Source organism: Manis javanica, chromosome 12, assembly GCF_040802235.1.
Source record: "Manis javanica isolate MJ-LG chromosome 12, MJ_LKY, whole genome shotgun sequence".
NCBI lineage: Eukaryota > Metazoa > Chordata > Mammalia > Pholidota > Manidae > Manis > Manis javanica.
The window spans coordinates 5,839,690-5,854,316 of NC_133167.1; the positions used below are offsets into that span (position 1 = coordinate 5,839,690).

At 49.8% G+C, this 14,627-nt stretch overlaps 1 long non-coding RNA gene across 2 annotated transcripts in view; it reads left to right on the forward strand.

Annotated features, from left to right (window-relative positions):
• LOC108401993 (uncharacterized) overlaps positions 1-14,627 on the forward strand; it is a 61,497-nt gene that overhangs the window by 20,700 nt on the left and 26,170 nt on the right. The gene's annotated exons all lie outside the window — the stretch shown is intronic.

Genomic DNA, 14,627 nt, shown 5'->3' on the forward strand with positions numbered 1-14,627 from the left:
CACACCCCTCTCAATTCGGTCTTGCTATTTTTTTCTTTCTCTCCCCTCCCTCCCTCCCCCCTCCCTTCCCCCTTCCCCCCTCTCCCCCTCTCCCCCTTCCCCCCTCCCCACCTTCCCTCCTTCCCTCCTTCCCTCCCTCCCTCCCTCCTTGCCTCCTTCCCTCCTTCTCACCTTCCTCCCTGCCTCCCTCCCTCCCAGCAAGCTGAGGCAGCACCTGGAGGCTGATCACAGGTTTGTGCACTTGAGGCCAGGAAATAAATGGTGATGATAGCTAGGAAGTACGGTCCACCCAATCCATCTATTTATACATAACAGCACCGAAGGAGTCCTTTTCTGAACTCTAGATATCTTCAGGAAGATACAAAAAGACTGGCTTAAGAATAACAGAGCCAAGCTGATGTGACGCCCACCTAGAATTCACCACCCGTGCGCACAGACAGGGATGCACTGGGACGATGGCCCGAGGGTGTCCTTCCAGCCCTCCGTCCTGTGGTGCGGTGGAGCTGGGGGGCCAAGGAGGTTCACAGCCAGCCAGGAGGACCTGCTCGCCTCTCCTCTAGGCTCCAGAATTCTCTCCTGGGGGGCCCAGCCTGCCCTGGCTCACCGTCAGCGCCATGATGTCTGACTTCTTTTTGCTAAGCTGTCTGATCTCTCTGCTAAGCTTGGCTCCTTCTTATGCATCTGTCCAAACCTCAAGCTTTGAGATCTGACTCTTTATTGGTATATATGAAAGACCTGCCAATTCCAGGAGTCTTGGTGGACTTAACCACAAGGCAGATAGGTTTCTTTCTGCCTCTCCCAGCTCTCATTTCCCTGTGCAGAAGGGTACCCTTTCCCTGGAAGGGACACGTCCCCTCCTGCTGGGCCTCTGTGAAAGTGAGAGTGGGCACAAAGGTCCCAGCAAACACCCCTGAGCATCTGTGCAGCCAGCCCTGTCCTTCAAGGGCAACAGGAATTGCTGTCCCATTACTCCGTAGTCGAGTCTGCCCCGTGACTTTCGAAAGCCAGTGTTTCCAGGCGCTGTGGCTCCAAGAGGACCAGTAGCTTCATCTTTAGATAGTCTGTGAATTTGTACCCATTTTATTCAACAGGTTTCCCAAGTCAGCTTTTAGGATCTTGTTCCTCTCCTGATTCCTTTACTCCCTGTTTCTCCCTCAGTGCACGTCCCCACTTCCACTGCTGACTGCATTCCTCGCCGGGGAGCTGGCTTGCTGGTTCAGACGTTGGAATATCTGGACTTGCTTTCTGATGTGCGTGAGAAAGTTGCTGCTCTTTTAAGGATGGCGTTTCTTAGCGACAGTGGATTGTTTCCTGTTTCCTGTCAGTTGATTCTCTGAATGCTATGCTCGGTTCAGTTTTTCAAACTAGTCATTGGGAAGAAGCATTGCTCATGAACTGACACTAATCTTCCCATTACAAAATAGAAATAAAAAACAACTAACCAAAAAACTATGCTGGCTTCACTACTGATTCATAGTATTAGTTAATGCTTTCTATTAAGCTCCAAATGTGCTGTTGTTTTAGTAAGTGTTTGGGACAATCATTGCGAATAGAATTTAAAAAAAATATATATATATTCGTAAAATTACATATGCACATTTTACTTCTCATTTTTTCCTTTACATTCCTTTTTACTTTGCATTTCTACTAGTGCAAGTAGAATATTATTTTCCTCACATGCTCGTTGGCCGCCCATGTTTTTCATTGCATGATTTGGCCAGTTTAGGACAACTATGGCCTCTGTCCACAGAGATGTTTTCTGGACCACTGCTAACCAGCCTGTGAGCACGGGTTACACTCAGAGCCTCAGATTATACACCTCAGATTAAAGCAAGAAACTTGGACCAAAGAATACTCACGTCTTTGCAGGCTCTCAGTATTTATGATGCCAGAGTTTACTTCCTTTCACTCTCAAAAATAAGTACTAAGAAGGAAAACTTCAGAGCACTGTGAGAGAGGGAAATAGGAGAACCTCACTTAGATGGGCGAGCGTGGAAGTCTCTGAGAAGAGAGGTGAGCATAAGTGGAAGTGACCAATGGCAATATAGAACAACAGGGGAAGAATAGGGTTGATAAAGAAAATAATAATTGTGATACTTGTCAAAGATGGTGGGCAGACTCTCCAGGGACTTCGTGATAAGTATGGTGGCTGCTGCAGTGGGATTTTACGTGGGGGAAAGAGACTGGGCTCCTCGCGGAGTCCAGCAGGGGCAAGTGGGACGGTACAGGCAGGGCCAGGGCGGGGATCAGCGGATGGAGAATGACTGAGCGGAAGCACCAAGAGTAAAGGGGGACCTGCCTAAACCAAACTAACGGTTCATGGAAGACAGGCTAGAGTGATCAGACGTCAGCTGGCAGGTGGCAGATGAGGATCCTGATCAGAGATTGAGGGCGATCAGATCTCCAGAGGAGGGGGCTTCTGGTCAAACTGCCTTAGCAGGGTTCTTGCTAAAACCAGATTTTACAGGGAAGTGAACAAATAGGTTGACCGAATTTCCTGATGGAAGTTTGGTCAAGCAAAGAATCTTTGTCAAGGGCAGCAGGGATTAAATGATGAGATTTAATCAACTGGGATTAAATTAAATTGACTAAATGTGGTACTAGACAAAGCCAGCAGGAGAACATCTCAACCAGCCTCTGGGGAAGATAAGAATAAGCCAGAGTACTCTGTTCCCAGGATCCATGCTCTTTGCCATGTGACTTTTCAGTGCCCCCCACTATGGGCAGGGCGACTTCCCCACAGCTTCATGAGGTGCTCAACTGTGTGATCTGCTTTGGCTAACGGGATGTCAGCTGACTGGATGCAGCGGGCGTGAAATGCGCATGTGTAGGTCTGCTTGTGCCTCCAGCACTTTTGCCGTGGCCCATGGGGATATATGACCAAGGTGGCCTGCTGCTCCTAGGAGGAGGAGGAGGGACAAGTGGGGCAGAGCCACCTCCAGCCAAGCTAGGCCTGGGCTGCCTACCCCTCTCGCTATCCCTCCGCCGGCCCACAGACTCAGGCGCTGAGTAAACACCTGCTGTTGTGCGCTGTCACTGATGATTATTCAGAACTAAGGCCACACTTACCTGGTACTTAGCGAGTCTGGACTTGAGTAGAGATGATGTTGACCTTTAGGGCACTTCAAGCCACACTGCAGGAATTACTGTGTCTGTTTCTAGAGGTTCAGCCTTGGGCAGAAGCCCACAGCCTAGCAGAACCCTAGGGAGAAGGAAGTGGTGAGCTGTACAACATCAGCACCTGCCAGAGTAATGGGAATCAGCTAAACCAACTGGACAAGGACACTGGGAAATAAATCCAGGACCCGTGTAGAAGGCCTGTTACGTCAACTGCAATAGCAACAGGAAGCACTGGGGAAATGCCAGACCCTCAGGGGCTGTGATGCCCTGGAGGGAATCCTGTTCATAGGAACAACACTGGCTCAATTCATACCACCCTCCGGAAGAGGTATATGCCCAGCTAAGGACGGGTCGGGATCTTTGCAGGACTCAGCCTCCCAGTGAGACCTTCAGGACCTGAGAAGTGGCCGGGGTAGATCAGAGAGAAATGATCGTATTTTATGTGTGTACAGTGTTGTCACATGTACCACTTCCTTAATCTTCCCCGTCATCCCAAAGCAGGTCCCGACCTCCACGTCTTACAGATCAGGAACCTGAGGTTCAAGGAGATCAAGTGATTCACTGAAGGTCAAGCGATCAGAATGAGGCAGAACCAAGGTCCAAACCCATCCCCCCTGAATGGTGCCCCCACACATCTGAGCTCTGTTCTCTGCTAGATGTTTTCTTCCTTTTATTTCCAGTCATTCAGAACGCCCAGGGAGTTCCTTTTTGACTGGTTCCAGGCTCACAAAGTCACTTTCTGCTTACATTTTGCCATCTCGTATACACTTGCTGCCAGGATGACCATAAAGGTATCACACTCCACATTTTGCTGCATTTGGTTAGGATGGAGCTGAGTAGCTCTGGGTGTACTGGCCAACCGAGATTCCGACATGGAGGGACCCCAAACCATGGGAACCCACCCAAGTGCTCAGTAAGACTTTCAGTGTAAAGGAGTGCAGAGAGCATTAAGAGTCAGGAAAAAGAACTAATAAAACTTAGCTAAACCTTAACAGCAGACCATTCCGGAATAGTAAGAGATTCAATGTCTAAACTTAGAGAGAAACCAGATCAAAGGAAGAGAGAGCGAGAGGCCAGCCAAGGGCTATTTGAGTCCTAGTTTACTAAATCCCCATGGTTTACAACCCTGATATCCACCCTGGCAGGGCCCTTGCTTATTTTTATACTGCTTCTCACTTTAGGTCCCTGTATCTTAAACCGGCTAATAGCCTTTGTTAGGGAAAGAGTGAGTGCTGTTCAGGTGCTAATGCTGAGACGCAGTCTCATTCACTCACACAGCAGGAAGAAACAAACATTCCATGATTGGAATGGTCAAAGGAAAGTGGGGAAAGGTAGAATCTAAGCATTAGTAAGATTAGTAAATTAGCATAAGCATAGCCATCTTAGAAACCTAGAAACCATTTTCTGAGAGTGTGACTCAGAGGGAAAAAAAACAAAAACAAAAACAAAAAACCCTGGGCCTGGGTAAGGCCTTGAAAAACAAGTTAATCATGAGCACCGGGTGGTGGGCAGCTGTGACCCTTGGTCAGCTAACCTTAGTCAGTTAATCTTATATACCAAGCTTATCGTGCAGAACCTCCCTAACCATTGAGGAGTAGTCTTACCCTGCCCTTGCTTAACCCCAGGATATATGTCTTGCAAGAATAATGTATAGTTATAGAAAATTGCTATGAGTTAAGTGCTTTGAAATTGCTATATAAACCCTTGGCTCTGAGTGCTCGGGGTCCTTGTTGAGACCCGCTGCATCGGGCTGACTTGGACCCCAGCTAGCTGACTGAATAAAGACTTTGCTTGAATTTACATCTCTATGCCTGTGTAGTTTGTTCTCTGGAGAAGCCTCGGAAGCCTGGACCCTAACATTTGGGGGCTCGTCCGGGATTCGAGCGGCTTCCCTGAGAACAAAGGACAGCTGGAGGCAAGGTCTAATTGTCCGGACGGGGCAGTGTAATTCGAGGGTCGCCCCCTCGTGTCTGCATAAATCCATTATAAAGCGGGAGTCGCCATCCCGTGTATGGTCTCAGGTTAGTGGTCCCGAGTGAGGAAGTCCGGGCTGGTAGTCCCGGCCCCCAGGTTAGCGACCCTGGGTAAAAGTCCAGGTAACCAATCCTGGCCCTAGGGTCCAAGTGACTCGGCCTTAGGAAGGCAAATCCGATCGGCAGAAAACTGGCGCCCGAGGAGGAAAAGATAGAGCTCGTCACCCTGCGGCAGTCCGAGTGGACGCCCTTTGGGAGAATTACGAGAGTTTTTGAGGACCCTGAAAGTGGTGAATGTGGTGCGCACCAGAGTGAGAGAAGGACCGGTCCGAACGAGTGCGGTCAGATGTGGTGTGTGTGTTTGGTGTTATCATTGATTGTTTTACGGTGTTTTGGTTTTGGTTTATATTTCTTTTTGCACTTCTCATTTTAAGTTTCCTTGTTCTAAGGTTCTCCTGCTCTCTCCGTTCCTCCTTTCTGCCACTACATCATTCCCCGTGGGCACGGGTCGGGCAATTAAGAGCGATTAGGGCGCCCGCTGCTAGAAGACTCCCCTGACAGGATAAGGGGGTCACAGCCGCGAATCCCAGATAAATTCACGTCCCCCCCCATGGAAGAAAAACTGTGCAACGACAGGCACCCGTTCAGAAGCACATACAACAGTCATTTTGTTTGAAGTGGCATCTTCATCCTTCGCCTTTGTCTCCCTCATATTCTTTTTCTTCTTCTTTCTCACCATGGGTCAGACTCAGGCTACTCCTAAGAGTCTGATCCTCTCCCATTTCCCCAAGGTCAAGGAACAGGCCTTAAGTATGAGCCTTGGCATCAAGAAGGGTAAGCTCAACACCTTTTGCTCAGTCGAGTGGCCTTCCTTCGGAGTAGGCTGGCCGGCCCAGGGGTCTCTTTCTTTGGACCTTATTGGCAAGATCAAAGCCATTATCTCCCGGCCAGGTCCTGAGGGCCACCCTGACCAACTTCCCTATATTCTTGTCTGGGAAAATTTGGCCGAGAATCCCCCTTCCTGGTTGGAGCCCTTTTTGGTGGAGAAACCTCATACTGACCCACAAAAGACCTCCGTCCTAGTTGCCCAGGAAAAATCAAGGCCCTCTGATCGCAGGGCCAGAAATCCTGTGCGCCCAAGTGCACCGCCTGTCCTCCCCGACAGTTCTCTTCTCTACCCCCTTCTGCCGATTGAGCAGCCACCCCCGTATGCGGAGGAGGGGGGTGAAGCTGCCGGGAGGATAGAAAACGAGGCTGGGGAACCCAGCAGGAACCAGGCGGCCGCAGATTCCCCAGATTCTTCAGCAGAGGGATGCGGGAGGCCGGAAAGAGCTTCCTCACACTCCCCCGCCCTGGCCCCATGCTGGGCGCCAGGTAGAACTGGAGGAATGCAGCTAAGGTCTCGAGGGGCCAGGGAACAAGAAGGGGAGGCTCCCTCCTCCACCTCAGAAGGAGCAGTGCCGGTTCTGCCTGTGCGCGCCATCGGTACCGGCATTGCTCAGCAATATCAATATTGGCCCTTTTCATCTAGTGACCTCTATAATTGGAGGACTCAGAACCCTCCCTTCTCAGAGGACCCCAAGTGTCTTATAGGCCTAGTGGAGTCCATTATGTTTACCCATCGTCCCATATGGGACGACTGCCAGCAATTACTCCGCACTCTCTTCACAATGGAAGAACGAGAGCGTATCCTCAATGAAGCCAGGAAAAATGTCCTCGGAGAAAATGGAAGACCCACTACCCTCCAGCCCATCATCAACGAGGCGTTCCCACTTACGTGCCCAGATTGGGACTTCGGAACTGCAGAAGGTAGGGAGCGTCTCCGGGTCTACCGCCAGACTCTGATGACCGGTCTCCATGCGGCCGCCAGACGGCCCACTAACTTGGCTAAGGTAAAAACTATTGTTCAGGGGGAAATGGAAAGCCCAGCTGTGTATCTGGAAAGGCTGTTTGATGCTTACCGGCAGTACACCCCCATAAACCCGGAAGCAGAGGAACATAGGTCAGCTGTAGTCCTCTCATTCATCAGCCAGGCAGCCCCCGATATCTGGAGAAAACTCCACAAGCGAGAGGACCTAGGGGAGATCTCTATTAGAGAGCTGCTGCAGCAGGCAGAGAAGGTCTTCAATGCTAGAGAAACTCCGGAAGATAGAGAAGAAAGGCTGAGGAAAGAGAAATGGGTAATGCAGGAGAAAAATAGGAAGGAAGACAGAGAATTTCAGAAAAGGGAGAACAAGAAGCAGAGGGAGGAGATGGCCAGGATATTCCTGGCCGGGGTGAAGGAAGGCCCTAGGCCACCTCAAGGAACAGGACCCCGTCAATCCCGACTAGGACAAGATCAGTGCGCCCTGTGTAAGAAATATGGACATTGGAAGAGGGAGTGCCCCCAAAGGAGGGAACAAGGGAGAGGGAACCCTGTTAAGACCCTGCACCTAGGAGAGGAGGATTGATGGGGACGGGGCTCGGCACCCCTCCCCGAGTCCTGGGTAACCCTGTGTGTGGAGGGGACTCCCATTGGGTTTATGGTAGATACGGGGGCACAGTATTCAGTTCTCAACCAGGCCCACGGCCCCCTAAACCCAGGACGCACAAGTATAGTCCAGGGAGCGACAGGGTCCAGGAAATGTGCCTGGACTACTAACAGAAAAGTGGACCTAGGAAGGCATCAGGTCTCTCACTCATTCCTGGTTGTACCCGAAAGCCCCGCACCGTTGCTGGGCAGAGACTTATTAACCAAGGTCGGGGCTTGCATTCATTTTGAACCCGAAGGGATAAAAATCATGGACAAAGAAGGGCAGCCCGTACAACCGGAGCATGTGTTAACTCTTTCCCTGGCCGATGAACATCGTCTGTTTCAGGCGGATCAAGAAAAGGGGGGCTGGGGAGAGATAGACTCTTGAGTACAGAAGTTCCCTTCCGCATGGGTCGAGACCGGAGGAATTGGTCTCGCTAAACACCTATCCCCGGTCGTTGTTCAACTCAAAGCCGCAGCTCTACCCATCCGGGTCCGGCAATATCCAATGCCAGAAGAGGCTAGGAAAGGGATAGCACCCCATATCCATAGACTGTTAGAGACAGGAATCCTTAAGACCTGCCAATCTGCATGGAATACGCCTCTGCTTCCAGTGAGGAAGCCTGGCAGTAAAGATTATAGGCCAGTGCAAGACTTGCGGAAAGTCAATGAGAGGGTAGAAGACATCCATCCTACAGTGCCCAACCCTTACACCCTACTCAGCCACCTGCCACCCATGCATGTGTGGTATACTACTCTGGACCTGAAAGATGCCTTCTTTAGTATTCCACTCTCTGAAGTTAGTCAGCCTTTGTTTGCCTTTGAGTGGCAAGAGCCAGGGGGAGGAAGAAAAGGGCAGCTTACCTGGACTAGACTGCCTCAGGGCTTCAAGAACTCTCCCACCTTATTCAATGAAGCCCTAAGCAGGACTTGGAGCCCTTTCGCAGGAGCCACCCCCACGTGACGTTGTTGCAGTATGTAGATGACCTGTTGCTGGCCACAGAAACCCGTGAAGAGTGCGAAGAAGCCACGGGGAACTTGCTGGCTGAACTAGGTGAACTGGGATATCGAGCCAGCGCCAAGAAAGCCCACATCTGTCAGAGGTCAGTAGTCTACTTGGGGTACACAATATCTAATGGGGCCAGGTGGCTAACGCAGGCCATGAAGCAAACTGTCCTGGCTATCCCCGTCCCTTCCTCACCCCCGGGAGTGAGAGAATTTCTTGGCTCAGCCGGGTTTTGCAGGCTCTGGATTCCAGGGTACGCAGAAATAGCCCGACCACTATATGAAGCAACCAAAGAAGGGCTGGGCTGGCAATGGACGCAGGAACAACAAGAGGCATTTGACAGACTAAAAGAAGCTCTCCTCCGGGCCCCCGCCCTACCTCTGCCAGACCCAGAAAAACCCTTTATCCTGTTTGTAGATGAAAAGAAGGGAGTGGCTAAAGGAGTTCTGGCTCAGAAGCTGGGCCCGTGGAAGAGACCTGTGGCTTATTTGTCCAAGCGGCTAGACCCAGTGGCCTCCGGGTGGCCACCTTGTCTGCGTATCCTAGCAGCCATCGCTCTACTGGTAAAAGAGGCAGACAAGCTGACTTTTGGCCAAAATCTGAGAATAACAGCCCCACATACCGTGGAGGGGATCCTCAAGCATCCTCCGGGAAAATGGATGACGAACACAAGACTCACCCACTATCAAGGGCTCCTACTAGATTCTCCCCGAATCGCCTTCTCTGACCCGGTAACCCTAAATCCTGCCACCCTTCTGCCAGACCCAGATCTGACGACCCCCATCCATGACTGTAGAGATATCCTTTCCGAAATTATCCAGGTGCGAGCAGACCTGAAAGACACACCGTTACTGAACTGTGAACTAAATTGGTATACGGATGGGAGCAGCTTTCTGCAGGAGGGGGTCAGGAGAGCAGGGGCAGCAGTAGTAACCCACGATGGGGAAGTTGTCTGGAGCACAGCTCTGCCCCCTGGCACCTCAGCACAGAAGGCGGAACTTATTGCTCTCGCTGAGGCCCTGGAAAGAGCAGAAGGAAAGCGGGCCAACGTTTACACAGATAGCAGATACGCCTTTGGCACTGTCCATGTCCATGGTGCCATCTACCGAGAAAGAAGATTCCGTTCCGCGGAAGGGAAGGAACTGAGGAATCTGCAAGAAGTCCAAAGACTATTAGCTGCTGTTGAAAAACCTAAAGCGGTAGCAGTTATACATGTACCGGGCCACCAATCAAAGAAGACACCCGAGGCCATCGGCAACAGCCATGCAGATGCAGAAGCTAAGAGGGCAGCCCTCTTGGACTCTCTTGTGCTTGCGGCCCTCGAAATACCCATACCTGAACTGCCCGCACTGCCGCCCAAACCTGAGTATTCCCCTCAAGATCTTGAGTGGATTAGGAAACAAGTTCCGGGGGAAGTGTTTGGAGAGGGACATTGGGGTAGGGACCAGGAGGGTAGATTGATCTTGCCAGAAGCATTAGGACAGTACCTGCTTGCTAATCTGCATAAGTCCACCCATCTAGGTGGAAAAAAACTGCTCAGCCTTTTCCAGTCTGCGCAGTTAGTGTTTCCCCACCAGAATGAGGTGACTCGCCAGATCATGAAAGAATGCAGTAGCTGTGCAATGCTAAGACCAGCCCCAAGAGGGCTGCACCCAGCAGGTACCCGGGAAAGGGGGAGGGCTCCAGGGAGGAATTGGGAAATAGACTTCACCGAAATAAAACCAGGGAAGTATGGATACAAGTATTTGCTAGTTATGGTAGATACTTTCTCTGGGTGGGTGGAGGCCTTTCCAACCAAGCATGAGACTAGCCAGGTAGTAGCAAAAAGATTAATTGAAGAAATCATCCCCAGATATGGGGTCCCTGAAGCAATAGGTTCCGATAATGGCCCGGCTTTCGTTAGCAAAGTCCTGCAAGGACTAGCCCTAGCTTTGGGAATAGATTGGAAGTTACATTGTGCTTATAACCCACAAAGCTCTGGGCAGGTAGAGAGAATGAATCGGACCTTGAAAAAGACCCTTTCTAAATTGGTATTGGAGACTGGTGGGGACTGGGTGACTCTCCTTCCCTTAGCCATCTTCCGCGCTCGGAACTCCCCCTATGTACATAGTTTAACTCCATTTGAGATAATGTATGGGGCCCCTCCACCTATAACTCGACGAGTGCAGCTTCCCGATGCAGAGGACCCGGCCCCTGACTATCTGAATGTGTTGCAAGTTCTTGCTAAAGTGCAGCAAGAAATCTGGCCCCTGATCAGAGCATATTATGAGGGCGGGAAAATTCCGAGCCCGGAACATGGCATAGTCCCAGGGGATATAGTATGGGTCAAAAGACATCAAGTGAAGACTCTCGAGCCCAGGTGGAAAAGACCTTATGTTGTATTGTTTACCACCCCCACTGCTCTCAAGGTTGATGGTATCGCTCCCTGGGTACACCACACCCACGTTCGGAAAGTCCTGCCTCATAAAGACCCAGGGTCCCGTAAGGAAAAGTGGAAGGTGCAGCAGCATCCTGCCAATCCCCTAAAACTACACTTAAGCCGAAGATGAAAGAGATCCTGCTAATAAGCTCCTTAGTATGGATCTTCACGGGAGCCACATCTGTGGGGATCAGAGGCACCAACCCCCATCAACCAAGGAACCTGACCTGGATGCTGATTGATAGCGACAATGGGGAAGTCATCAACTCCACACAACACAGTGCGCCAATCGGAACCTGGTGGCCTGACCTGTATTTCTGCTTTCGACAGATCAACCCCGTTTACCGATCCATCCCTCCAAATTTGGCTCGCTCCCATGGGTTTTATGCTTGCCCAGGAACAGGTAAAGGAAGGCACTGTGAGGGGGGGGCATGACTTCTTTTGTGCCAGCTGGGACTGTGTAACCTCAAACGATGGGGATTGGAGATAGACAGTTACAAAAATCGATTCTGTCAAATTTACTTATGTCAACAAGGGCATCCCTCGTCACCAGCCTATGACCCTTTACAAAACCAAGGCTTATGACAAAACGGACCAGGATTGGGTAAGAGTTCAATTCACCGAGACGGGCAAAAACACTGAGGTATCGCGCTGGATAAATGGACTAGCGTGGGGAATGGTGTATTATAAATATGGGGGGCATGCTGGCTCGACCCTCATCATTAAATTAACCGTGTCAACTCCCACCGCTGCCGTAGGTCCCTACTCGGTTATAAATCCCCAGAAACCTTCAATCCAGGACAAGGGCCTGAGCAAAAAGGATGAGAAAATGCCGACCAGAACGCTTGCTCCAGAGCCCAAGAGAGGACCGAGTCCATCAACCTCTGGGTTATGGGCCCAGCGCACCCCCTCCGGGTTAGATAATCCCATGTGGGAAATGGTGCAGGCAGTTGTAGAGACTCTTCACCACACCACTTCCTCCCTCACCGATCCCTGTTGGCTATGCTACCCAGGTTCACCCCCCTTCTATGAGGCAATTGGGATAAATGGCTCCTACACTATCAACAACTCCCATCCCACTTACTGGGACGGGAGACCGTGGGGACTTACAATCGCTCAAGTCTCAGTCGTTGGTACGTGTGTAGGCACAGTCCCGACGACCCAGAGCCAGTTATGCTCCTCCTATAATAACACTACGTGAGAGCAGGGAAAGTGGATTATACCCTCCTCGGGCTGGTGGCTCTGCTCAAAGACAGGCCTCACTCCGGCCCTATCCACCTCTGTGTTCAATGCTAACAGTGAGTTTTGTGTGCTGGTGGCCCTTCTACCTCGCCTAATGTATCATTCTCATGAATCTCTCTTTTCTTATTGGGAAGAAAGGCTGAGCCCCCACCGGAGCAAGAGGGAGGTTGTTACCGCCCTGACCATTGGGACCGTCTTCACCCTAGGGATGGCAGGGGCAAGCACGGGGGTTGCAGCCCTTGTAACTCGAGAAAAGGGGCTCACAGCCCTGAGGCTGGCAATCGACAGAGACCTAGAACAACTCCGACAGACAATATCAGACCTAGAGCAATCCCTCACCTCCTTGTCCGAGGTGGTCCTACAGAACCGAAGAGGCCTGGACCTCTTGTTCTTAAAGGAAGGTGGGTTATGCGCAGCCTTAAGAGAAGAGTGCTGTTTCTATGTAGACAAAACAGGTGCAGTCAGAGATTCCTTGGCCAAACTGAAAAAAGATTTAGAAAAGAGGCATAAAGAATATGAAAGTAGCGAAAGCTAGTTTGAGTCTTGGTTCAAATACAAGCCTTGGTTTGCTACCCTTCTCTCGGTCGTTGCGGGGCCGCTCGTCATCCTGCTGTTGCTGTTTACGATTAGCCCGTGCATAATTAACAGGCTTGTTAAGTTTGTGCAGGAAAGAATTGACACTGTCCAACTCTTAGTCCTTCGTCAAAGGTATCAGGACCCAGATGCCGCTGTGGAAGATTCCACAGTCTAATCAAGAAAAGGGGGGAAATGTAAAGGAGTGCAGAGAGCATTAAGAGTCAGGAAAAAGAACTAATAAAACTTAGCTAAACCTTAACAGCAGACCATTCCGGAATAGTAAGAGATTCAATGTCTAAACTTAGAGAGAAACCAGATCAAAGGAAGAGAGAGCGAGAGGCCAGCCAAGGGCTATTTGAATCCTAGTTTACTAAATCCCCATGGTTTACAACCCTGATATCCACCCTGGCAGGGCCCTTGCTTATTTTTATACTGCTTCTCACTTTAGGTCCCTGTATCTTAAACCGGCTAATAGCCTTTGTTAGGGAAAGAGTGAGTGCTGTTCAGGTGCTAATGCTGAGACGCAGTCTCATTCACTCACACAGCAGGAAGAAACAAACATTCCATGCTTATCGTGCAGAATCTCCCTAACCATTGAGGAGTAGTCTTACCCTGCCCTTGCTTAACCCCAGGATATATGTCTTGCAAGAATAATGTATAGTTATAGAAAATTGCTATGAGTTAAGTGCTTTGAAATTGCTATATAAACCCTTGGCTCTGAGTGCTCGGGGTCCTTGCTGAGACCCGCTGCATCGGGCTGACTTGGACCCCAGCTAGCTGGCTGAATAAAGACTTTGCTTGAATTTACATCTCTATGCCTGTGTAGTTTGTTCTCTGGAGACGCCTCGGAAGCCTGGACCCTAACATTCAGGAGATCTTCCTGGACAGTGTTTCTAAGCCTTCATTTCTCCAACTGCAGAATACAATGGCAAGACTGGGTTGGCAGCTTTATTTTTGCAGAATGCGTTCTTAAGGTCTACTTTGTCTTCTTTTTGGGTTAATAGCACTGCTTTGGTGACAAACGAATATTTCCATTCTGCTGTCAGTAGCTACCAAAGCTGAGGGGCAAAATCAAATTATAGGATACTCATAATAGAGTTTTCAAAAAAGTAATCCATTGTATGGCAATTATGAATCTCAAGACTGAAGTTCTAGATTCCAGTGTGTGGCGGCCTGGTGCTGTCTGTACAGCTGCACTGGCCACTCTCACGTGCTCGGTGGAACTCCTGCCCGATGCAGCAGGATGACACACTTGTTTTGTCTGGAACGCACGTCCAAGGTATCCATTTTCTGTTCAAAAACATGTCTTAGTAAGTTTTGTTTTATTTTGTTGGCTACTAATTCAAACACTTGCAGTGCTTTAATAGTCAGTGATTAACTCCAGGCTCCTAGTCATGTGGGAATTACTCAAAGCTCCTCTCAAAACTATGCTTCATGAATCAGCGTGACTCACTTTTCACAATCCCAGAGCTAATAACAGGGATTATCCAGTTGGTACTTCAGGAAAGAGTGAGAGTGAAGTCAGCTGGCAAGCGGCTTACTTTTCTTCTTTTGAGTTTGAAACAAAAGCTTTTTCATATGAGTTTTTCCTTCTAGTATAGGACTATTGTATTTGTATTTTTTAAATGAATTATAACATACAGAAAAAAACAGATAATAAGTGCAAATCTTTATGGACTTTAGCAATGTGAACTCACTGGTGTATCTGGTACCCAGAGTAGCAATCTGAACACTACCAGCACCCTAAAAGTCCCCATGTGCCCCTGATTTCTTTTTTTC